The sequence below is a fragment of the Protopterus annectens genome, chromosome 8.part0, assembly GCF_019279795.1.
Source record: "Protopterus annectens isolate FY-2018-M chromosome 8.part0, PAN1.0, whole genome shotgun sequence".
Lineage (NCBI taxonomy): Eukaryota > Metazoa > Chordata > Ceratodontiformes > Protopteridae > Protopterus > Protopterus annectens.
The window spans coordinates 534,826,237-534,853,306 of NC_056741.1; the positions used below are offsets into that span (position 1 = coordinate 534,826,237).

The 27,070-nt window shown below is 39.2% G+C and overlaps 1 protein-coding gene across 1 annotated transcript in view; it reads right to left on the reverse strand.

The window, feature by feature from the left end:
- The window catches only part of SETDB1 (SET domain bifurcated histone lysine methyltransferase 1), a gene marked incomplete in the record, with an annotated part of 3,089,600 nt that extends 3,079,480 nt beyond the window's left edge, over window positions 1–10,120 (reverse strand). Inside the window, 1 exon segment of the mRNA XM_044080041.1 lies at window positions 9,786–10,120.
- Between the last annotated feature and the right edge of the window lie 16,950 nt (window positions 10,121–27,070).

Below are 27,070 nucleotides of genomic sequence, written 5' to 3' on the forward strand. Positions count from 1 at the left end.
CCTTTGAGTATTCCAAGTAAAGTGTAAAGACAGCACAGAAAGACAATATTCTTCTTTAGGAAAAAGGGCTTTCTTGGTCAGTGCCCTGAAGGCAACAGGAAATAGTAGATGTGATGCCTTGTAGAAAAGTTTTAGCTGTGAGAGGATTTTATTAATGATGTTATTGGTTTCAATTGTAAAGCTTAATGTAGAGTCACGGTTAGGCCTAGGTATTTGTACTTGGTAATTAAAGAAATAACTGGTTGCTACTGCCTGAGATATTAAGGACAAGAACTCAAGAGGCTCTGTGAGGGGCAAATAAAAGCATAACATTTTTGTTTTAGCATTTATTTTACTTGGGCCAGTAACGCAGATCAGAGAAGGACTGCGAAGCTGAGAGTGCAGAACTGTGAAGCATCTTGTTAGATTTTATGAATATAAATCTGAAATTAATTATGTTGTAAATATGCTGAAAGAAAAGGCTTGCTTAAATGCAGAAACAAAGTTTAGTAATATGTGATCAGCAGTCATACTAAATGACCATGGCTTGGAAAAGGAATCTGCTGAATGGACATTTTTCCTTTACAGACTCAAAACAGGATGTATGCAAGAACAAAATCTGCTTTTAAAGAACACTGACATGTTATTCTGCATGGAAAAACAGGATATGACACAAGAACAGATATTTTTTATACAAAGATCCAAATAAAATACAGGATGTTCACACTGTCAGAAAAGCTGATCTCTGACAATGTGTTTTCTCAAAAATATGTTTTTCTTCATAAAAAACAGGATATGCTTATCAGCATTGGTACAAGAACATATGTTCCTATACACAGATCCAAATAGAATACAGAACAATGCGTTTCCTCAAAAATATGTTTTTCTACATGGACATCAGGACACTGTTACAGGATATTCACACTGTCAGATGCATGACTAAAAAGTGTTTATAAAGAGCTGTATAAATCCAGCTATGTTAGAGGTATGGTAGGGACACAAGTCCTAAGGTAAATGTTATATCTCTCACATCATCTGTACTATATGAGAAGTAAAGTTGGAACAGTACTTTTAAGCTGTAACGTGTTTCCGTTTGGTTTATTATAAAAAGTTATTTGTTACTGCTCTCTAAAGTTGATGCTGCAAAGTATATTCTCTCATCAGTGTATATTCTGCAAGTTTCTGTATGCAACAGACTGTGAATGCAAATATAACTAGACTTTGAATTTTAGCAGAATCCAGCCAGCAAGCCTGAGTGTCTTAAGAACACTTCAGATCCATCCCACAGCAAGAAGCAGCAAGCAGTAAGCAAGTAAGCTTGCAGTAGTAAAGTTTTTTTAGACGTCTACAATCCGGAGTGAGACTAGTTCAAGAAATTCGCAGTGCCATAAATTCTTCAAGAAAAGGGGGATATCCACTAGCCCATCAGTCCACTGCTTGTTGTGCTTTCCCAGCTTCTCAAGTGACTTTGAAAAATTTCCAGCCATCTGCAATAGCAGCCTGATCACCTGTTTTCTTGCTAACTGGTAAGACTTTTTTCTGTGTGTCATATTTAGTGTGGATGATGTTAAAACAGTTTGTATATTCTTAAGAGAGTTTTTATATTCTTAAGACAGTTTGTATATTCATATATAGTTTCTGTATTCCTAGACAGGTTGTATATTACTAGATAGTATGAATATTATTTATAATTCATGCAGGAGTAAACTAAACGTTAGTAAATTGCAATGCTGGTATACACAGCACATTAGTAAATGTAAAACCTTATTAGGGCAGGTTCATAGTAAGGCATTATGCAAATGTATTACAATATTTGACTGGTATCTCAAAGAAAATCATGTGAAATATGACAAATGTTTATTGTGTGATTCAACAAAAACTGCATTTTGTGTATTATGTCATAAAATAATATTGCATCGTATTGCGAAAAAAACAGACTGTAAAGACAGATCTGAAGAATTAACTAAGGGTAAAGTGTTTCCATTACATTCTGATGTTGAACAGTTATGTCCTGTCACCACATGTGAGTCAAATCAGTTACTGATGGAACCCCTAGTACATTTTGTTATAAAGCAATGTAGTAAACTTCTAAAAGACAGACGCAATGAGTTCAGGAAGCTTAGACAAGTTATACATACATCTTTTCAAAAGTGCATAGGAGTTTCAAATTCAGCAGAACAGCTTACTAAAGAATGTCAGAAAGACCATACAACATTCCAGGAAATTCAACAGCAGTTGCAGGATAAAGGAAATAAATTAGCTAAACTGACAAAGACTGGGAACTTCCTACATACACAGCTAATCTGTGCAAAAGAAATATATTTTATAATATGTTTATGTTTTGAAAATGGTTAAACATACATGGTAGGATGGTAGGATCTGATGTCTGGACAAATCATTCTTAAATGTTTTACTTTCATTCAGTTAAAGCAAGACATCTAGCAGTACTACAGTAAAGTAAAGCATATGAATGCCATTCATTAGCATAGTCAAAAGGTAAACAAAACTGTTCTAGTGTATAAAATTAAATAAAAATAGATGAGTAAAAATTTAAAGTCACAAGACATGACATGCTTGTATAAAGATATACATATACAAGACAAGACAGACATGCATGTGTGTTCTTTTCATTTAGAGTACATCTGTTACAATACACAAGAATAACAGTCAGACAACAGCAAATATAAATAATATAAATATAAATGTGTTGGTTAAACTAATATCTATTTTGTTTTTTACAATTTGTTTATAATTATATAGTAACACCAAACAGTTAAAGTTCTGAATTTTAAAAAGAAAATCACAGATGATATTAGTCAAACAGTTTTTGTAAAATTAATGGCAGGACAGTTAAATAGTTAAATAAATAAAAAAAATATATACCGAAATCCATGTAAGGTAATTGTAAAATGATGTCTATTTATGTTGTATAAATGCATAGTTATGCAAATCACAATCGCATTAAAGGAAAATGCCAAAAGAATTAACTATAGTTTACAGAGTATGAAATGTGAGCCAAGACCTTCCTAGACTGAATGAATAGTTACAGGAAATGCTGGAAAGATAAGATAAACAACAAGACTGATTGCCAGGCAAGTAGCTTGAGTTTTTCTAAAGCCTCATTGTTATTAAAACATAATTGTTAAAATGTTTACAGGCAACACTATTTGGTAATTGTAATAAAATGTCACAATTGTGCATAGATGTCACTGATAATCTGTTTGCAAGTAAATGTTAAAAGGACAAAAAAAACCTCAGTTGTATCAAGTACAGCCAGCAAATGGGCTATAGTATATATACAGTTCAAATCAATTGTGCAGGAGGGTGTAAATACCTACTAATGATCAAATCAGATAAAAGTCCATAGTTTATTAGTAACCAAATAACGTAAATGTATGGCCAAAGTGTTGGGCTGACATGCATTCTATTCTCACAGCATAGGGCAGATAAACAGTGCTGAAGTACTACAGGGAGGGCACTTTCTCAGTTTTACACTGACTGTATAAGCAGTACTGCACAAGGGTCTGAAATAAAGCTACAGAAAAAATAAACAACAAGGGTCTGAAATAAAGCTACAGAAAAAATAAACAACAAGGGTCTGAAATAAAGCTACAGAAAAATAAACAACAAGGGTCTGAAATAAAGCTACATAAAAATAAATAATAAGGGTCTAAAATAAAGCTACAGGAAAAAATATCTCATTCCTTCTTGACAATACTCTTTTATGAGAGGAAAAAACAGGTATTAGTGTATTAGAAATACTGGTAAACTGGATTAAACCTGACAGGATAAAATATTTTACAAGTTGTTAATAGCTATCATAATGGTTAAACAAGAGATGATTTAAAATTGCTTTATTAAAGCTATACAAGAGAGAATAAAGATATGCAAAATGCATAAATGTTTCTAATAGCAAGAATGGTCACTATTTTTAATATGTTTTTGTCAAAACAATGTTCGTATAAAAAACATCAATGTTTCTAATTGCTGAGTATGTAGTTTAAAATAACAGGACATATGGATTTGGTGTCAATTCCACTAGATACTTCTAAAGAGACAAACATTTTCCAAGATTTTGCTTAATATTAATGTTATTAAATTTGTAAGATTAGACTAAATGTACTTTATAGTCATTGTATGTACAAATGCAGAAGAATTCAGTACAAATGATAGTCTTTGCATGTACAAATGCAGAAAAATTCAGTACAAATGAAATTAATGTCTAGTAATGAATATGTGTGAAAAAAACATATTTAAAGAAAAAAATGGGTCCAGGATACCTACTAGATTGAAATGCATGAACAACAAACAGTCTATGTAAATACATACTGTACAGGAAAAAAATGGGTCCAGGATACCTACTAGATTGAAATGCATGAACAGCAAACAGTCTATGTAAATACATACTGTACAGGATACATCGTAATAAGTTCAAAACTAATTTGTCAAGTTGTAATATCACTGGTTTTACCCAAGTAAAATAATTGCTTTCAAATATTTATTATCTAAGCCCAGTTCAGTATTTTACCAATATGTTAATGGGCAGTTCAAAGACATGACCACAATGTTATGGTTAAAATGACATTGAAATGGTGTGTTTTCAGCAGTGTATAAATGCTTGCAGTAGCACATAGTTATTGTCTCTTATAGTTAATTCAACAGTTGCAAAGAGTTAATGAAACAGTTCTAAGTCATAAATTAAATTCTGTAATTGCAAAAGAATAAATTGATCAAGTTAAAAAAAAATAACATTAAAGCAGACACAGCTCATAACTGATAAAAAATATTTTCACAGAATGGTCTGCAAAAGAAAAAGTTGTTAAATACATTCAGTTTTGGTAGTAATACTTTAATATCATTGTATTAACTACGTAAAATTGCATTTTGATTTGTTGTATCAAACTAAAGGTTTGTTTCTTGTGTTTTCTATATAAAATGTTTTGAGTATGTTTAAAAACAGAGGGAATTGTTAGATTTTATGAATATAAATCTGAAATTAATTATGTTGTAAATATGCTGAAAGAAAAGGCTTGCTTAAATGCAGAAACAAAGTTTAGTAATATGTGATCAGCAGTCATACTAAATGACCATGGCTTGGAAAAGGAATCTGCTGAATGGACATTTTTCCCTTACAGACTCAAAACAGGATGTATGCAAGAACAAAAATGCAAAATCTGCTTTTAAAGAACACTGACATGTTATTCTGCATGGAAAAACAGGATATGACACAAGAACAGATGTTTTTTATACAAAGATCCAAATAAAATACAGGATGTTCACACTGTCAGAAAAGCTGATCTCTGACAATGTGTTTTCTCAAAAATATGTTTTTCTTCATAAAAAACAGGATATGCTTATCAGCATTGGTACAAGAACATATGTTCCTATACACAGATCCAAATAGAATACAGAACAATGTGTTTCCTCAAAAAATATGTTTTTGTACATGGACATCAGGACACTGTTACAGGATATTCACACTGCCAGATGCAGGACTAAAAAGTGTTTATAAAGAGCTGTATAAATCCAGCTATGTTAGAGGTATGGTAGGGACACAAGTCCTAAGATAAATGTTATATCTCTCACATCATCTGTACTATATGAGAAGTAAAGTTGGAACAGTACTTTTAAGCTGTAACGTGTTTCCGTTTGGTTTATTATAAAAAGTTATTTGTTACTGCTCTCTAAAGTTGATGCTGCAAAGTATATTCTCTCATCAGTGTATATTCTGCAAGTTTCTGTATGCAACAGACTGTGAATGCAAATATAACTAGACTTTGAATTTTAGCAGAATCCAGCCAGCAAGACTGAGTGCCTTAAGAACACTTCAGATCCATCCCACAGCAAGAAGCAGCAAGCAGTAAGCAAGTAAATCTCAAAATATTTTTTCACATCTGTTTGCCTGGAGTAAGAACATATCATCTATGTTGAGGGTACGGTTAATTTCAGGTAATTCATCAGTAATAAGCCAAGAACAGAGCCTTGTGGAACATGTGTTTTTAGTGTTCCATTAGTAGACAACTGGTTGTTAGAGTAAACTTGAAAAGTTCTGCTGTCAATGTAGCCATTGAAACAGACAATGCAAAGCTATAAAAATTGAATTTGGAAGAAAACGTCTACCAGAATGTTGTGGTCAACAAGCAAAGGCAAGGGTCATGTCCACAAAAATACCAGCTGTAGGGATTCTATCATTTAAACTACCAGAGGTTAGTGTCCAGATGCTTGAAGTACTGTATAGAGATGGTTGTGCTAAAACAATTTCTTAAATCATGCTATCACATAAAAGTCTATAGTTATTAAAGTGTTTCAGCAGCTGTTTAAAAAGAACTTTTCAAAAAATTTTGCAAGGGACGAAAGAGTGGAAATAGCCAAAAACCCAGAAAGACTATCAATCTAAGGTACCTTAGGAAGAGATACATTAATGGCGCATTTCAAGGTTGGTGGAACAATTATTGCGGTGAAAGGTTATAAATACACAACAGTATTTTCAGTATGGCACTAGGGCACACAGAGACAGTTTTGACCGCACCTCAGACAATCTAAGTTCAGCCTAGGGGTAAACACAATAGATACATGGCATTACTCACAAAGTGAAACACAAAATGCAATATATACATGTATAAAGTGAATATCAGAATTGGCTTGAGGGCATAAACAAAACAGATATAAAATATTATATACAGAGTGACTGACAAAGCAATATGCACATGCATTATATACAGAGTACATACAACAGTTGGTGTGATGAAAGAATCACAAGGCAATGTAGAATCAGAGCAACATTTGTAGAGATAAATAGAATACTACTATAAAGCAGAGATTAGGTTACAGTATGATATGGTGATATTGCGGCATAATTTTCAGTAATGGTAAAATTCTGTTCGAGGCTAAGTTCCTACCTACCTCGGTCATATTTTTAAAGACTTCCATAGTGTTTCTCTTCATATAGTCCAGGGAGGTATAATTCAATCATTTACTTCCACTTGTGCTGTGACTGTGTTAAATGTGTAGTTGTGGTACATGAACTTGAGTGTATGGGTGATGTGGCAAATACTGGCACCTCTCCTTACTCACTCTGGTGAGAGGTGTTCAGCATACCTCACTAAGGAATCACCTACAACTGCTGGATTGTGTGGCTGTTTGTATTATTGGCAACCCACCACACACAGAAATCTCTTAACAGACTAGAAGGCAGTGATTTGGGGCAAGAGAAGTAACTCAGTCTAACAGACAGGCTACCCACAACATGCAGTTGGCACCAAAGGTAACATGCAACTCTTGTGCGACTAATATTGAGACAAAAATCTCAAAAAAGTTGAATGTGGATTTAAAAAATTTCAAACACACAACTACCAGAAAAGCATTTTTGCAGGGGACTTTGCCCGAACAATGGTACTGCACTACTGCTACTTGAATCACTCATTACTGATGACAGATTACAATAATGACCACTAATATGTCACAAGTGAGCCTGGTATACAAGCTGGGTTCATGCTGATAAAGGGTGCTGAGGCAACTCAAATGGCAGCACCTAATGAAACCTTAGTATATTTAAGTAACTATCTATGCCACCAAAAAAAAAACTCAATGAAAGACATGTGAATTTCCATCAAACACCTACCTTTCCCTTACCCATGTAAGTAAAAATTCTTCAAATCAAGTTGCACACAAGTAAATATGGCCTGTTATTCTAAATTCTTCCTCGGTGACAATAAAAAAAAAATACCATCATTCACTGACAAAGAACTGCACACTACTGCATAACAGTAGGCTACACAGGGGGTTAAAACATCAGTAAACAAACAGGTCAGTGTTTTTCTCTGATTATCTTCTAACACAAATAAGGCTGAACAGCATAATTGGTCTAAAAGTCTGTCCAACTGTTACACAACAAACTTAAAGGCAAAATGATAAACAGAAGTAATACACCATACTCCTCCTCCAGGAAGGCTTGGGAAGCTTTAGTTTCAATTTGGACAACTGAGAGATCCCTTTACAAAAGTGCAAGTGGAAGAAGCTCTGGCCCATTCAAACAAATATATTTTCACTACAGTGAAGTACTCAACTATCTGGCTACTAGGTAGTGGCCATGTTTGTGTTTCACTAGTTGGACTAAAATTTGTACTTCAATAGTTAGCCATTCCCGTGCAAACAAAACATAGAGAATTAATAAATATAATAGCTGTCGATTAGGTAAAAGGTCAACAGACGGCAGCTAGACACAATACTGTGTCAGACAATACAACAATCTGCTGATTCTTAAAATAAAATAAATAAATAAAATCAACTAATGCTCACACAGCCTTTTACTGCAAGACATTCCTTGTTCTGGGCTCATCTTCAGCAAAATATACACTGCATTTGCTCCTTCAGCAACTAAGTATGTCCAGATATTACTTTGTTATAAAGTTCCTGCAACAATTAAAGTTAAAAAGTAGGAAAACGCATTAAAAAAATTATGAAACAAAATCTCCACAGATTATCCACAACCTGCGGTTCCCATTTCTCAAAATGTGACATTTTTCTTTAAAAGTTCTAAAGGAATTCTGTGTGAATACGCTATGTGGTGTAGAAAGTCATTGTCAACTGCCACGCACTAAAAATAATACTTACAAATTCCCTTACCATAGCTCAAACTACAAAGCAGGTTTACAAAAAAAAAAAAGAAAACAAAATTATGAACTTATGCCTTATAAGAAAAAGTCAGAAAAGACAGCAAGTAAGAAGCATGCTGCAAAAAAAAAAAAAAAACAAACAGATCCAGCATCATGTCACTTCCCTCATCTCCAAAAGAAAGCAATGTGCATATGGATTACATTATGCTGCACCATCAAAACCCTGACATTTAAAAATACAAAACCAAAATGTAAATTTTCATAAAAAATGCTTTCTTTTCTTCCACAAAAAACCAGCTCCATCTACATAGAGAGTGAAAAGACGGAAGAAATACATGATGTGAAGTAGATAGGATCATAGGAAGTTACTACGCTAACAGTCCTAGGACCCTTACATACCTAGTCAAGTTCTGCCTTTGTTTCCACGATCAACACATACTGCCCGTCATCAATATCATCAAGATTGTGAAAAATGTAAAAACTTTTAAGTAACTGTAGTCAATTGAGTTCATTTTTTTGGAATATGTCTCAAAAACACTACTGTTTTCTGACATAAGAATATACCTCTCAATCTCTTAGCACAAGAAATTCGGACAAAACCTAAAAATAATCGGGAGACAAAGGCCCAATACGAGGTCTGAAACTCAAATGTATGCCATCATTCAGTGGTTTGACAGAAAACTACAATTTTTATGAGAACAAAACTATGAAGCAAAAATGTGGACAGTTACGGAAGTATGGAGGATATCTGCATAACTGTTTCAACTAATGTCTGCTACATAACTTTGGAAACAACTAAATTAGAGACAGGAATATTCCACTGAAATTAAACTTTGTTTTACTGTTGTGGGGGAATTATTCATGCATTTAAAAAGTGCAGAAGGGGACATCTAAAGATGTGTACATGTTTAAATGCAAAACATGCCAGAGGACAGCAATATGAGATTATGAGTACAATGTTTTATGAATACACTGTGTGCATACAAAATAACGGCTTGGAACACGATAAAACCTGTGCATTAACACGGAGGAATAGCGTTATCCTGCTCAACTACCACAGCCAAATTTCTGGACACCACTTGCTTCAGTTCAGCTTAGCCCCGCCCATTCAAAACAATTACTAATGCTGGAATGAGGTTTAAAGACGCTTATGGGGTGAAGTACAGTGCAGATCAATAAGGACAGACTCACCTTCCAGTTTCCACAGCTGGCGAGTCGGTTTTATTTTTGTTTACAAAGATGCTATGTCATTAAGCAACCAAAGACAGCTGCTTTGACTGGGGAAAGGAGTCCAGGAGCACGTGTATTGTTCGGAAATATACCTTCCAAGATAAGCCAGTTCCATAAAATGAAACAGAACCAAACATACAAATGTAGCTAAATAAACCCACAAAGTGCATTGACTAAACGAAACCGCGCTACTATTTGACATAAATATAAAATCCCCCCTTGCCGTTTGCTTACACGCAATATGGCGGCACGCTTGACGTCAGCTTCACGGTGAACGCAAAACACGTTGCAACCAGGTCACCAAAGGCTAAATCACGTGATAATAGTGTTTACAGTGGTAATTAGGTGGAAGTTTTTGTTGCGATTTTAGTATTTAGATTACAGAACAAAGCGTGGTAGGGGGAAGACTTACGTTTGCTTGGTGTATACCTCTCAGCTCGTTAGCTAACATTTAGGAGCACTGCCAAAACGAAAATGGAACCGTACTTGTCAAGTAAAGTGTCCTCATTACGAGGAACGTACCTCATTGGGGGGTCTTAAAAAGTTCATGTTCCTCGAAGGAATTTGTAAGTGAGAGGCATGGTAAATAGAAATAAATCATATTAATTTAGTAGATCTTTTTCAGAAGTAAAACCAGCATATTTTAGGCATCCTATTCTATGACCTTTCTAGTTGAAGTTGTTAGTAAGCCGTTAATATGTGTTCCGCATTTTCTCCCCATTACGAGGGCTGGTGTTCCTCATTTTGAGATGGAATGTTGAGAGCTGTGACAGTCAGACTGGGACACGCGTCACTCATCAGAGTTAGCTATGGGTACCATACCATACATTCGGAAATTTGACTTTAAATAGTGTCAAAGACCATAGACTTATTAAGTTAAAATACGTTAATTCATTGTGTTTATTATCTCACTGTAAAACGGGTTCATGTAATCAATGACAGATCTCATTGCACGTTGCAAGGCGATTTTGTAGAATAATAGCTCCCGTTGTTAGGGTTGTCACCTTTCTATTGTGCCATTTCCTGACAAACAAGTCCCGCCCCATGCACAATCAAGCCACGCACACATTCCCTTTAATAGCCACGCCCCTTTACTCTAGCACCCTTCAGCACATACAGTTACCACTAATTAGAAAAATATGTAACTAATCAGAAGAAAATTAAAAAAAAAAACTTTATTTAGCAATACTTCGTTTAAGGACTCACTACATACAACAGTACATCACACACAAGCATGGGAAAAAGTGCAGTTTTGTACCTACCATAAATGTAGATGTTCGAGGATCTCCATTGCTGCAGTCCTTACATATGGGTACTCCGCTGCCCACAATCGGCCCGAATACCAAAGGGCTAGAACCGGCGTCGGTCATCGGCGCCCGAGACTGACGTCAGTACGCCAGTACAAATGCGCATGACCGGCGCCATAACCTCTGTCTTTCTTGCCTCAGATGTCAGAATGCAAAAAACACCACCCAAACCCCAACCTAAAAAGAAAAGGGGGGAAGGAGGGAGGGACTGCAGCAATGGAGATCCTCGAACATCTACATTTATGGTAGGTACAAAACTGTACTATGTTCTTCGTCTCCCATTGCTGCAGTCCTTACATATGGGTAGAATCCCAGAGCAACGGAAAAAAGGGAGGCTGGTCAACTAAATAGCATTAGGGGCTGCTGACATGCCCTGCAAGATCGCAGTGGCAAACCCAGCCCTAGACTCAGAAAAAAGAGGTAAATGATAATGCTTTGTAAAGGTATGTACAGAACTCCAAGTAGCTGCTTCCAGAATGTCCTTAGTAGCTACCCCTCTCAAAAAAGCAGTAGAAGTGGCCGTAGCCCTAGTAGAATGAGGCCTGATCCCAACTGGAACATCCTTTCCATGATGAGAGTAACAAAAAGCAATACAATGGCCAATCCACTTGGAAATAGTTTGTTTCGAGACAGCTTTCCCTCGTGAAATTAAAGCAAAAGAAACAAATAATTGTTGAGATCTTCTGAACTCTTTGGTCCTGCTCAAATAATACCTCAACTGCCTATGCACATCCAAAGAATGCAAAACTTTTTCCCCTTCATTTTGGGGGTTAGCATAAAAAGTAGGCAAATGTATAGATTGGTTCAATGCCACATTAGAAACCACTTTAGGCAGAAAAGTAGGATTAGTACGTAAGGAAACTCTGTCATTGTGAAAAATCAGAAAAGGTTCCACTGCCATGAGGGCCTGTAATTCAGATACCCTTCTAGCAGAAGTAACAGCCAATAAAAAAGCAGTCTTCCAAGATAACAACTGCAATTCAGCTGTAGCTGCAGGTTCAAAAGGAGGCAGAGTCAGCTTTTCCAAAACAAAATTAAGATCCCAGGTAGGAGTAGGAGCCCTCCGTGGGGGTCTTATATTCTTTACCCCTCTAAGAAACTGTTTAACCAATGGATGTGAGAATAAAGGAGGGTCACAATCATAGTGAGCAGAAATAGCTGCAGCATGCACTTTTACAGAAGAGAAGGACAAACCCTTGTCCAATAAAATAGTCAAATATTGCAATGTACAACTCAAATTAGGCAATTCGACATCAAAGCCTTTAGCTGAACTCCAAAGAAAAAATCTCTTCCATTTACCCGCATAAACTTTTCGAGTACTAGGACGCCTGGCTTCCAAAATAACATCCAAAACTTGTTGAGGGAGCCGAAGGTCCTCCTTCTCTAAAACAGAATGCGCCAGGCCAGGTGTAGGGATTGCACCCTGACATTGAGAAAATGATTGTTTTCCTGAGACAATAAGTGAGGAATCTGTGGTAATGGCCAAGGTGGTACCTGAACTAAGCTCCTCAACAGAGGGTACCAATGCTGACGAGGCCAATCCGGTGCTATAAGGATCATGCAAGGTTTGTCCCTCCTGACTTTCAACAGCACCTGCGGAAGAAGAGGCAAAGGAGGAAAAGCATACACGTGAAGGTTGCTCCAACTGAAGGATAGTGCATCTATTTTCCAGGCTTTTGGATGAAATAGCCTTGTGCAAAACAGTGGCAGTTGGAAATTCTGAGGAGAGGCGAACAGATCTATGTCCGGAGTTCCCCAAGCCATTGTCAGCTGAAGAAATACCTGAGGGTCCAATTTCCATTCGTGAGGATCCACAATCTGTCTGCTCAGAACATCTGCTAATGAATTTTGTGCTCCTGGCAGAAACTATGCTTGAAGAGTGATGTGCAGATTCAAAGCAGTTTCCCATAACAGCATTGCTTGTCTGCAAAGAGGGTAAGAATGAGTTCCCCCTTGCTTGTTGATGTACCACATGACAGTCGTGTTGTCTGTTCGAATCAACACCAGTCCTGGCTGAAGTAGGCTTTTGAATCCTTCCAAAGCAAATTGAACTGCCAGCATCTCTTTCATGTTGATATGCAAGTGAAGCAGCTCTGGGGACCAAAGGTCTTGAATCCATTTTCCTCTGAAATGAGCTACCCAGGCTGACTCCGAGGCGTCTGTCGTTAATATCTGACTTGCCTCTGGTTGGGTCACAGAGAGCCCCTTGTTTAGGTGACATTCCTGAGCCCACCACAGAAATTCTCTCTGAATGCAAGGTAGAATCCGAATGACAGTGTCCAAATCGTGGCAGTGTTGAGTCCAAACGCTTTTGAGATACCATTGTAGCTTCCTCATATGCAGTTTGGCATTGGGAAGTACTAGAATGCAAGATGCCATGAACCCCAAGGCTTGAAGGACTGTCCTTGCAGTCAGCCTGGACATTACTGATAGCTGTTGGAAGTATAGGTGAAGATTCCTTTGTTTGTCCGGGGTAAGAAATGCCATCTGAGCAGTTGTATTCAGTTTCACACCCAGAAAACACATCTCTTGTGAGGGTACTAGACTGGACTTTATTTCGTTCACAGAATACCCTAGGCATCTCAAAACTGTCATTACATACTGCAGATGTTGAAGAAGTACGTGCTTGCCTTGAGCCAGAATCAAACAGTCGTCCAGATAAGGATAAATTTGAATTCCCGCTAGCCGGAGAAAAGCTATTACTGGAGCCAGGACTTTTGTGAATACCCTGGGTGCAGTAGACAAGCCAAAGGGCAATGCAGAGAACTGATAATGCAAATTCCCATTCCGAAATCTCAGGAACTTCCTGCAACTGGGCCGGATAGGAATGTGAAGATAGGCCTCTTTGAGATCCAGAGTCGCCATCCAGTGATCTTTGCCCAGCATAGGTAACAGCTGTTGCAGTGTTAACATCTTGAATTTTGGAATTTCCAGAAAGGTATTTAGAATGGACAAGTCCAGAATTGGTCTCCAAGTATTTCCTTTCTTTGGCACTAAGAAAAGACGGGAATAAAACCCTGTGCCTCTTTCTGCAGAAGGTACTTCCTGAATTGCTTCCAACTGAAGCAGAGAAGAAATTTGTGTCTGTGCTTCCAGTCTTTGCTGAGGCACATCCGCATACCTTTGAAAGGAGGGAATGTGTGAAAATAAAATTTGTAGCCCCGATCTATTATGTCCAATACCCATTTGTCTTGGGTAACCAAATGCCAATTCCCTTTGAAAAGTCTCAGTTTTCCTCCTAGAGGGGCTGCCAGCAAGGCAGAGCCCGGCAGCTGAAGACATGGGTCATTGGGACTGCTTCCGAAAGGACTGACCCCTGCCCTCCCCAGCAGAAGGAGTAGAAGAACTCAAAGACCTAGAAGTAACAGGGCCCTGAAAGGAAGCCCTACCTCTACCTCGCCTTGACCTGCCCCTAGATTGATAATCCGAAGAGGGGAAAGACCATCCCTTAGCAGGCCAATTCCTACTGAACTTAGGGGGCTGAACCTGTAAAAAATCCTTAACTGTCTGCATAGACTTAGCCTTTTCCTCCATTTTTTTCAAAACTGACTCTACTGGAGGACCAAAAAGAACATCAGATTGTAGAGGAGCATCCATAATTCGAGCCTTAACATGCTCTGACAAGGTCTGATCTTTAAGCCAAGCATGCCTACGAATGACTGAACTAGTAGCAGCCACCCTGGAAGAAGCCTGTAAAGCATCAAAACCACACTGCAAAGAATGCTTACCAACCTGGTCTGAAGCATGCACTAAATCCTGAAGTTCCTTACATTCAATACCTTCAGCTAAAGCATCTACTTTACATTTCAATTGGCCCAGCAAATAATTTTGATACCGCATATGAAACTGACAATTTAAAGCTCTCATAGCCAAAGTAGAAGAGGTATACAGTTTTTTACCCCACCTATCCAGGGCCCTAGCATCCTTGTCCAGAGGAACTGGATTCTTAACCACAGAAGCCCTAACCCCTTTGGGGCCTTGAGTAATAGTTTCTGGATCAGCCCTAGGACTCTTATATAAGTACTTGTGAGCTTCCGGAACCCTGTAGTATCTATCTGGTTTAACCGGGGCAGGAGGCAGAGAATCTGGGTTAAGGGCAGCCTCAGAAAACACATCCTGAACAACATCCAGTACAGGGGGAATAGCCAAGGGCCTATGCTGAGGCAAAAACAAAAATTCTCTTAGTCTTTTACAGGAATCAGAATAATCCTGGCCCTCCCATTTGAAATGTTCCCTCATGGAATGCAAAGTCTCAGAGAAAGAAAAATCTTCTGGAGGGGACGCAGAGGGAGTAGAGTCCTCAGCCTCCGAATCAGAATAGGGAGGGAAATCCTGAAGTTCTTCTACAGAGGAATCTGACTCATTGGAAGACTGAACCAAACCCTCCAACTCTGTCTCTACCCTGGGCCTCTTCGGGGGGCATAGAACCCCTAATTAAAGTAATCAAATCTTCAGCCATCTTTAACATGTGCTTCCTAGGAGCTGGACCCTGGGGACTAGCACCAACAGGGGCAGATTTAGACTTAGAATGGGCTTTACTGTGAGAAGGAGGAGGCCTAACTACCCTATGAGGGGAGGGAACCACTGACATCAGAGAAGCACCCTCAGCCTGGCCTAACACAGGAGAAGCCACTTCCTGCAGTAACAAAGGCTCCCCTTGAGACTCAGGTAAACTTTCAGAAAGAGCCGCTGAAGTAGCCAGTGGTACAACAGAACCGGCGTCCGGAGTGGCCGCCTCATCCTGTTTGGACCGCAAAGACTTTTCTTTGCGTTTCTTAGAAGAACCAGTCGTCGGAGAATCCGACGGCATGTTATAATTACGTTTACCAAACACCAGCCTAGCACAGTCTAACCGACGTTTAATAGTACGCTTGTTAAAAGTAGCACAAAAGCGACACCCAACAACGTCGTGCTCAGGCCCTAAACAAGGAATGCAGAGTGAATGGTAATCCCTATGAGGAATCTGTTTCCCACAAGAAATACAGTTATTAACTTTTTCTGACATCCGTCAATACTGAGGCAAGAAAAAGACAAAAGTGTCCCCAACTTGTTCTCCGGTCTGAAACTCGAAAACCGACAATTCCAGAACGCCGAACGGCACTTGCAAATGCTGCTTCTGCTTAGGACCATGCGGCAAGAAAGACTGAGGTTATGGCGTCGGTCATGCGCATTTGTACTGGCGTACTGACGTCAGTCTCGGGCGCCGATGACCGACGCTGGTTCTATATTCGCGGGCAGCGGAGTACCCATATGTAAGGACTGCAGCAATGGGAGACGAAGAAGATCTAACCCTTCAGCACAAGTCTAATATCACATGTAGGCAGTACTAAAATGGAAAACGCAGATGAAGGTAAACAGTGATGACAAACTAGGCAAATAGCTACATTAAGCCTTGCTATATAAAGAAGACAGTACACCCTAGAAAGAAAAACACAGGTCAAGGTAAAAGACAGTTCTACAGTCCGAGCATCTACAAATCATGTAATCGTTATATATTCACTGTAACAAAGTACAAAACCACATGAAAATTTAAAACAACATTGCAGTAAAAACAGCCAAACTAAGCTTTGGTATACCCTAGAAAATGCAGATCAAGGTAAACATCAATGATGACAAACTAGAGAAATGATAGTTCTACAATCATAGCAAGAATCTTATATAAATCACATAGTCAGTATACATTCACTGTAACATCAAAGTGCACCCCATGAAAAATAATAAATCAGAGTGCACCCACATGAAAAATAAAAAAATTACAATAACTGCAGTAAAAACAGCCAAACCAACCCTTGCTATATATCTCAGTCTGCAGACAGTATCCTAGAAACTATAGATAAAGATAGATGTTGTGGTGATTGCAAACTAGACATTGTTCTAGTTAATAATCACCTCATGTTGAATGTTGAACATCTAGATACATTTACAAGCATCTTATACAAATCATTTGTTGTCACTATCAATGAATGAGATAGTGCCAGTACAGCTAGTGGATTAATATAAGTTTAATATTTACAAAATTCACTAGTAGCTGGGCTGGCATTATCTCATTCCCCTTGCCACACTAAGCTTTGAAAATCTACAATCCATCATTATTAAAATTCCACTTACCTCCAGAAAACCAGCAGCAGGGCTCCTTAGACAATCTCTCAGGCAGAACAGGATAGGTAGCTAACACGAGGTGCAAAGGCACAGCAAGCCAAGCAAGCAGCAGGGGAAAAACACAACACCACCCGGTCCATAGCACTACTCTTCCCTTCGAGGGTCCACCAAACAAGCAGCAGGCCTACTGAGTGTCCCGAATCCTTCCTTCTCCCAATTCCAGGCTCCAGCAGCAAAAGAAGACAGCAGACAAGGACACAGCCACAAGAAGACCACACCAGACAATCCACCAAAGATGTCCCAAACAGCTGTACAATCCGAACCAGCAGCAGGAGCAAGCAAACAAATTTCAGATCTTAAGTTCCTTCTTCACCTTTTGGAAAAAGGCAACACATAGCTGAAAGCCCTGTTTTTTATGCTTTAATTTTTGCGGGCTTTTGCAGGCATCAACTAGCAAATATAAGTGTTGATTGGCTACTTGCTGTGTGACCTCTTGATGCAGCAAGCAGCCAATCAACCAAGACAGCAATGTAATTTTTTTGTCAGCGTACACATGCGCTGATGAAGTTCTTTTTATTTCTAGAGTCTCAGAGTGAGAACCGGAGTGCCCCACTGATTTCCGGACACTCCGGGAAAAAAACGGAGGGGTGGCAACGCTACCCCTTGTGTTATAGTCATAGAAGTTTAGAGGTTTGGGATCTTATTGAATCACAGGTCTCCCCTAACGTCCCTAGCCCAAACCATAATGTCCCTTACTGTAACCATAATGCCGAACCCTAAGTGGCCTGTTGGCTCTGTAAAATGTGGACCAAGCTCTGCCTCAGGTGGAACCCATCTATATAGCAGTGATTTCAATATCTGTCAATCAACTACCAATGTATGCATGATGTCGCTTGTAAATCAGCATGGCAGCATTATTTGCATATAACATCACGGCCAGTTGGCATGTCAATCACACACACACCATGCCTACTAATGCGCAGACCAACCAGAGAGGTATTGTTCTATAACAGAACCTCCCGGATGCTTATTAGCAAGTCCCGCATAAACCCTGCCCACCATCCAACACCCGGTGACATGTTCGAATAGTGAATGAATTTTCAAGTTGATGTCTTCATCCGCCTCATAAATATTCATCAGGTATTCGGCACTTAGCGTGAGAGAACACTACAATTCAATAATGGTAAAGACACAGCACTGGAGCTAGATGGCTTTAGGAATGCTTCTTGTTTTTTGCATCATGCTTGAACAAAATTACCTGCAGAATGGCATAAAGTTCAGATTCAGCTTGTAGAGATCCACTGTTAAAAGGATTCTGTTTTTATGGGAGATTTTACTTCTCAGGTTTACCTACGGGCATACCCGTAGCAACTGTTTTCCTTTGTTACGTTACTTTATGAATTTCTTTAACTCTATTTTGTGGATGTTGTGACTGCTATCTATAATTTCAGTTGTTTGGTTATTCCCTCTAAGCACTTTGTATTGCTTAATATTTTTTACAGATTCTCACTGCTATGTATATAGCTTATATTGAACTTGTATATTTATGCTGCATGTAAACAGCCTCATAACACCTATAAAATTATTTGGCATCCATCTGTTTGTCCATTACTAGATAACATTCAATGCAACTATGTTAACAGTCGGCCATTACAATCCAATAAAAACTCTTGTCTGTCCACAAACCTATGAAATCTGAAGGGCATTGTCTATACTTGTACCATGTTGCTAAGGCCTGGGACTCCTTACCTGTATCCATCAGGTCAATACTCTTCCTCCCATCCTTCAAAACCATTCTGAAACACACCCTTGCCAAAAGTTGGCTCGGTTCTTGCTCAACACCGGTATAAACTATATCCCTAAATGTGAACAAGTACTTATTCATACCTTACGCCTCTTTACTCTCCCTTCTTTAGTCACTTTCTTACTTCTATCAATTTCTGTCCCCTGGCTTTTTCTCTAAATACACCATAAGCCTGCTTTTTTTCTCATTTCATATTGCAATTCTTGTTTGTATTATACTAACTTACCTTTAATTTCTCTATGCCTGTTAAATTTGGTCAACTTCTTTGAGACAGTCACCAAGGCCATAGACGAGGGGAAGACAGTCACACCACCTACCTTGACCTGGCCAAGGCCTTCGATACTGTTCCCCACTCAGGTATAATAGATAAACTGTCTCAGCTAAGCATCAATCCATATGTTACCAGATGGGTAGCAAAATGGCTTACTGACAGAATCCACCTAGTCAAAATAAGGGAAGCCACCTCAAGTAGTAGACACGTAACAAGTGGTGTACCCCAGGGATTGGTCTTGGGGCCTCTGCTGTTCAGGAAATACTTCTCAGAGGCGCAGGCCAAATCTAGTGGGGTATGGCTGACCAAGTTTGCAGATGACTGCAAGCTGGGTGCTGTTATCAGTTCCCCTAGTGATGTGAACATCCTCCAAGAGGGTCTCACCCAAACAAATGACTGGTGCCAGAAACATGGCCTCAAGCTGAATGCCAAAAAATGCATCATCATCCCTTCTGGTGAGAATGATGTCCCCACAAATTATCACATCGATAATAAGGCACTAAGCACAAGGGACTTGGGAACCCAGGTTGATAGCAAACTGACTTTTGACCTCCATTGCCTCCATTGTACGGAAAGCTTTCTAGATGGCCCACCTCATTAGTAAGGGTATCTCATCCAGGGACAAGGTGGTCATAACATCCCTGTATTCTTCCCTTATAAGACCAATTATTGAATACAATCCCCTTTCGGCCTGTAGCTCACAAATCACATGCAGCAGCTGGAAAGACCACAGAGATTCCTCACCCAGAGAATCCAGGGCATCAAACATCTACCCTGCACAGGCTAAAATCCCTGTCCCTATACTCAGTCTCCTACAGACTCCTCAGAGGTGACCGCTGTCTGGCATACAAAGCAATCTCAGACCCCGCCCTGATGGGGCTGCTGCATATCCACAAGTCAATCTCTACTCGACTAACCCACATGCGAGACCGCAACCTGGTTTGTGATATCAATAGGACTTGTTGGCAGAACAGATTTGTGTCCCAGAGACTCCCCCTTTTGTGGAATAGACTCCCTCTTCACGTAAAGCAGAGTACCTCATTAAACCTTTTTAAGCACGACCCGAAAAACTAGATAGGGAACAGAAAATACACCCCTGGGATTTGGGTCTATGTTATAACAGCAAATTATCAAAAGATCGAACGCTGTTATATTGACCACAAAAGAATGAAAACAAAAAAGAGCGAACAGCCAAAACAGCAAATTTTTTCCCAGGGAAAAAATTCAGTGTTCCCAAAAAAAAAAAAAAAACACACTAAACATTATTTTAAATGGGGGGCTTCGCCCCCCACACCCCTCATGTGGGAGTCTGTGCCCCCCACATCCCCCTACTTAAATATACCAACTCCAAGATCGCACTACAGTGCCAAAAACGGCAAAGTGACGGAAGTGGCCAAGCAACTTCTTTCCAGGCTATAATTCATACCACACCTTGACCTGGACCGAAACACTAAAGGCGGAGGAGTGTGCATATTCATTAAGGATATCCACATATCCAGGCTAGTTGCTCAGCATAATGCATCCGAGATTATCCAAGTGCAACTAACTCTGGGCAGGACCGCAATCCAAATTGTAGCTTGCTACAGATCCCCCACCATGCCCCAGGATTCCCACTCCTCATTTCTTGATACACTGGAAAATATTAGGTTACAACCTAACACCCTAATAATGGGTGATTTCAACTACCCCACCATTAACTGGGAAAACTACTCATGTACCAACTCTTGTGCTCAACGTTTTCTGGAATTCATAAATTCCAACTCCTTGAATCATATTATCCACACCCCCACCAGGAGCAGCAATATCCTAGACCTGGTCATTACCAACATGGGCAACCAGTGTTTCACACCAGAGGTCAATTCCTCATTGGTCAGATCCGACCACAAGCTATTCACCCTAGACATCCACATCCCACCCCCATCCCCCATTAGGAAAAGCACCGTAAAAAAATTCTCCAAAGCTAACTTCACGCTTCTTAAGACAGAAGTAGCAAACTTCAAGACACCCCTGCTGACGGACAATAGAGTTATGACTACTGAATCCTATACAAATGCACTTTATAAGCACTTACACGAGTGCATGGATCATGCAATCCCTAACAGAACCAAGATGCTATCCTTCAAAAAAAGGAAGCCAATCTGGTGGTCCATTGCCATAAACAAACTCTACAAGAGAAGAAAGAAACTGTTGCAAAAAAGAGTAAAATCCCATGATTGGAGGAACTCCGTGGTCAGCCTCAGTAAGAAGCTGAGATCCCTCATAAAATCCTCCAAAGCTAGTTACGAAAACAAAATTGCCACTGAGTCTAAAGCCAACTACAAAGCATTCTATAGCTATGTCAAGAATCTCAATGGCAACACTCAGATCTGCTCTGAGTTACAGCACAATGGCACTAAATATACAGAACCAACTGATATTGCTAACATCCTGGCAGATAGGTTCAGTGCTAACTTTACCCCTCTCTCATCCCCTAAAGGGCCCATCTCTATACTGGAAGAATGCAAAGCTCCTGTAATCACAGCTGCACAGGTAAAAAACACACAGTCTCCAAGGCCAAGAACACAACATCCATAGGACCTGACAACATCCCAGGCTGTGTTCTACATGAACTACAGAACGAACTGGCACCCCACCTAAGTACCATGTTCAGTTATAGCCTCACCTCTGGCTTTGTGCCCACCGAATGGTGCACAGCAATGGTTATCCCACTCCACAAAGTGGGAGCCACCATGGACCCCGGGAACTACCGCCCCATTAGCCTGACGAGCCTGATCTGCAAGGCTATGGAACGTATCATCATGGAACTTATAAACAATGACATTGGTAATCTCCAAACTCTGGACCCTACCCAGTTCGGGTTTGTAAAAGGCAGATCATATCTCCTAAACCTGACAGACTTCTGTGAAGCGGTCACCAAAGCTGTAGATGAGGGTAAGGTGGTTCACACAGCCTATCTAGATCTCGCCAAGGCTTTTAACACCACCCTCCACTCTGGAATTATAGATAAACTCACTAAACTAGGTATAAATCCCTATGTCACAAGATGGGTTGCCAACTGGCTCACTTACAGAACCCACACTGTGAAAGTAGCAGACTCTAAATCCAGCTTCAGACAAGTGGAGTACCAAAGGGTTCAATCCTAGGTCCTCTCCTGTTTGGTATCTACTTCTCTGAAGTACAGGCTAACACAGAAGGTTTTTGGCTAACAAAGTTCGCAGATGACTGCAAACTAGTAGTCATAATCAAAACTCCTAACGATGCAGACATCCTACAAAAGGGCCTCACTGAGACAGATGCCTGGTGTCAAAGCCATGGCCTGAAGCTCAATGCCAAAAATTGCATTGCCATCCCTTTTGGTAAAAACTCTGTATCCATGAACTACCACATAGGCGGTAGTCTACTTAACACTGAAAGTGTGATAAGAAACCTTGGGATACAGGTGGACAGTAGTCTCTCCTTTGATAATCACATTGCCACAGTAGTCAGGAAATCCTTCTATGTGGCACACCTCATCACAAAAGGTTTCTCATCCAGGAAAAAAGAGGCCATTGTTCCCCTCTACTCATCACTCATTAGACCCATTATACAGTACAATGCCCCTTTCGGTATGTACCTCACAAGACATCTACAACAACTGGAAAGGCTGCAGAAATACCTCACAAAGAGAATTACTGGCCTCAAAGAGATGCCCTACGCAGACCGTCTCAAAAAACTCCAACTTTACTCTGTCGCATATCACCTACTGAGAGGCGATCTCTGCCTAACATACAAAGCTATGTCAAACCCAGAGCTGGTGGACATGCTCCACTTAAAGAAATCCCAATCCCTCCAAGCTACACGCTCTAGGGACCTAAACCTTGTCACCACAATAAGCAGAACATGCCTGAGGGATAGATTCTTGTCCCAGAGACTTCCACACTCTGGAACAAACTACCTATCTGTATCAAACAAAGCTCCTCATTAGCACTCTTCAGGAAAAATATTGATGATTGGATGAGAGATAGGAAATTCACCCCGGGGAGCACTTCTGTGGCTCTGCTTGACAGGGGCACAGGAAAATAATTTTCTTGGGTGGCAAAAGCCAGGGTACCATTTGGCTAGGCTTATATAGGCCCTAGGGCCAATAGACTAGTACCTACCTAAGAACCTATGAAAAGCGGCTTCGTCATTTTGCGTTTTCGACATTTACAATTTGACAAAGATGCATTCAACATAATGTGTCTTTGTTCTTCTGACAGGAACCCTGGGATTCCACCTATGCCCCTGCTGGATAGTGGCATAGGGTGCTGACTTCTTGGAACATGGGCTAAATTCTTGGCTAGGCTTATAAGGGCCTCAGGGCCAATAGCCTAGTAACTTCCTATGATCCTATAAACAGGTTAACATTTTCTAAATATTAAATCATTGTCATATAGCTTGTGTCTGTTCTTAACTAATGTTTTCATATTATATCTAATTTAATAGAATTATTTAAACTGTAGATGTGTTTGTATTATTTGTTGAAGATTGTAAATTATTGTCCTTAAAATGTTTTGTAACACTCTGGAGCTTTTCTCCCTCCTGGTAATCAAATGTCAATAAATAAATATGCTCTTATTTGTGTATGTCATATAATGAACTTCATATTTATGTTATGATTTTGTATCTGTATACACTGTTTTAATTTGTTGTTTGAGTCAGGTTGTTCCTGAAAAGGGTCAGTAAAGTCATCTCATCTACTCGGTTAACAAATAGTAAATAAAAATAAAATAAAAAGCAGTAGCCAAAGGGGCCTCTTCTTAGGGGATTATCCTGGAGCACTGCCTAGTTAAATGACTTGCCAAGCATGTTGGAATAGTTAGATAAATAAACAGTATGAGAATCAAATTTACAACTATAGGCTAAATTTCTTTATGAGCCTACAGATGTAAGGAGCTACGCTAATCTGTACTGACTGTAATTTTCTTCTTTTACTAAAATGCACATTTTAGGACAGCCAAAGCAGCAGCTTAAACACTAATAGTTGAGAGCTATGGATCAAAACTTGAAGACATGACATAAAACTTATGCCAACACTATTATATGCCTAATGTTGGCAGGTTTTATGTAGACCTATTACAAATGTGATAGCATGGAAGGGGTTTATTTGACTTAAACTCATTGCTGTTGTTTTCCAGTTAAAACGCAGCTCCATCAGCAGAGAAAGTAATACGTTTTCTCCAGATAAATCAACCAATTGTAATTGCTATGGATTGGCTCTATTGTCCAAGACAGAAAGAGTGATCATCTGCAGAAAATCTTAATTCTTTTTGCCAGTTTTGTTTGCAGAAAGTCGATTTTGATTTCATAGAACCATTTTCCCTACTGCTAATTCAAGGCACAAGGAACTCTAAGAAGGCCAAGGGATTGAAGGCCTAGCAGCTTTGCCTGGGGGGAATAACATGCAATTTGGGGGTGGGTGTTGAGGGCAACTCAACAGGATATAGGCGAAGCAGGTAGAATTTGAGGTGGTCCAAATAGATGGGAAGTAGACCAGAGCTTATTAGGAAACAGCTAAGGTTAGGTTCATTACAGCACAGGAAGAATGGGGGAGCACCAAAGGACCCCAACCACCCTTCTTAGTAAAAATCTTCACCTTCTGTAGCAAGTGTTAAGAGCGGGCTAGGGTGTCACAACCAATTGGCGTGGCAGAAAGGCAGTCTTAGAAAGCTAAATTTATATGGAGAACCCTGGATGGAGCACATACTCAGACAGCTTGTCTCCCTTGAATCAAGTAACCATCAGTCAATCCACCTGCGGCGCTTGGCACCCCTGTGGAGGAGTAGACCCTTGAATATCTGAGTAGGTTGAGAGAGTCAAGACCAGTTGTTTGGTTTTGTAGACCCCTTCAGTTATCTGTGTTGAATGAGTTGAATTTCCGGATTCCCAGGGGTTGCTTTTATTGTTGTAATGTCTTGACTGTTTTTTTTTCCAAATCCTGTTCTCTTGATTCTTATTGACATTGACTTCTCATGATTTATCTTATTGTCTTTAATTTGCATTCAATAATAATTGGTCTAATAAACATATCACTGGGGCTATTTCATTCCAATGTAAGTGTGTCTGTAGTTGTTGAGGTAAGTATGAACATGTTTTTTACCTTCAGGGACAATGACTTCTGTGGAATACTTTCAGCCTAACTGAGAATCATCTGTAAACAAATAAATATGTTTTTAGAGCATTTCTAACATAAAACACAGGTTTAAGGTTTAAAACTTTTTTAGGTTAGTAACATTGAACCCATGCATATGTAAGACTATTAGATTGTTTTTTCCTTACTACATAACATTTTTATTTATATAAATGTATGGTATTCATATAAGCATAAACTGTTACTAGTGTAATTCTGTTGTCATATGAAAACAATATCATGCATACTAGCTGATTTTAATGTTGAAAGTTCAATAATAAGCTAACAATAGGCTTGGGAAATGGGCAACAGTATGTACTGAGCCAAACTTGTATTTCCTTCAGGACTTATAAGATGGCTGCACATAGAGCACCAGGCTGATTAGAGCTCTTCGTGTCTGAAAACAGAAACATTGATAAACATAAAGTAAAAGACATTTATTTGGGTAAAATTCAGTTGCTGGTTAGTCACTATACTGACTGGATGTCAGCAAACTGAAATCTGGAGAAAGCAAGAAAAGAATCAACTAGAAAAGGAGAAAAAACTTCTTTTGATGAAGAGCCTTGTATTTTGTCAGAAAAAAGCAGTTCAGATTTCAGCCTCGTACAGGAGATGGCTTCCAGTAATTTAATGGAAAAAAGTAAATCAAATGCATTCAGAAGTGCATACAATACTGTTTAAAAATAGTCAAACTAGAGTACAGAAAAAACAGGGAAAACCTGAAATTTTCTGCTGTACCAGAGAAACTGGCAGGAACAGATTGCATTCATTTTCTGAAAGTATGGATAAGTATCTGGACAGGTATTAGGAGGACTTGCCAAGTGAAAAGGCATATTATGTGTATGCTACAAATCTGGTCATGAATGAGAAGCCAAGACATATATAGTAGTCAAGAACTCCCCTAATGAGCGAGCAGGTGCTCAAGGCACTCTCCATGGCCAAGAACACTACATCAATGGGTCCCGATATCACCTCCATGATAAATTAAGTATTGGGATCACTAGAAACAGTTGTAACCACAACCTCCAAATAAGTTTCCTGCCAAACAAATGGAGGACTGAAAAGGTTATCTCACTGCATAAGAGTGGGCCATCCATGGACCTAGGGAATTATCAACAAATAAGCCTGACTAGCCTGATATGCAAAGCTATGGAGACAGTAGTCATGGACATCTTAAATGATGACACAGGTAACCTACAAACATTAGCTCCAAATCAGTTTGAGTTTGTCAAAGCAGAACTTGCCTACTCAGTTTTATGGACTTTTTCAAGAAGGTCACCAAAGCAATGGACAAGTACAAAATGGTGCATACTGCTTACCATGATCTGGTCAAGGCATTGACACAATACCCCACTCAGGCATTGTAGAAAAACTCATAAAACACCAGCAGCAACAAAAAAACTTAGAAAACACAATTTCACTAGCACTTTACCAGCAGTATTTTTATTCAAAAAACTTTTTGAATAAAAATACTGCTGGTAAAGTGCTAGTGAAATTGTGTTTTCTAAATTGTAGAAAAACTACCTAAACTAGGTATAACACCCCCCCCCCCCAAATCACCTACTGGATAGCCAGCTGGCTTAGAAATAGGACCCAAGAAGTGGAAATAGGGGAGTG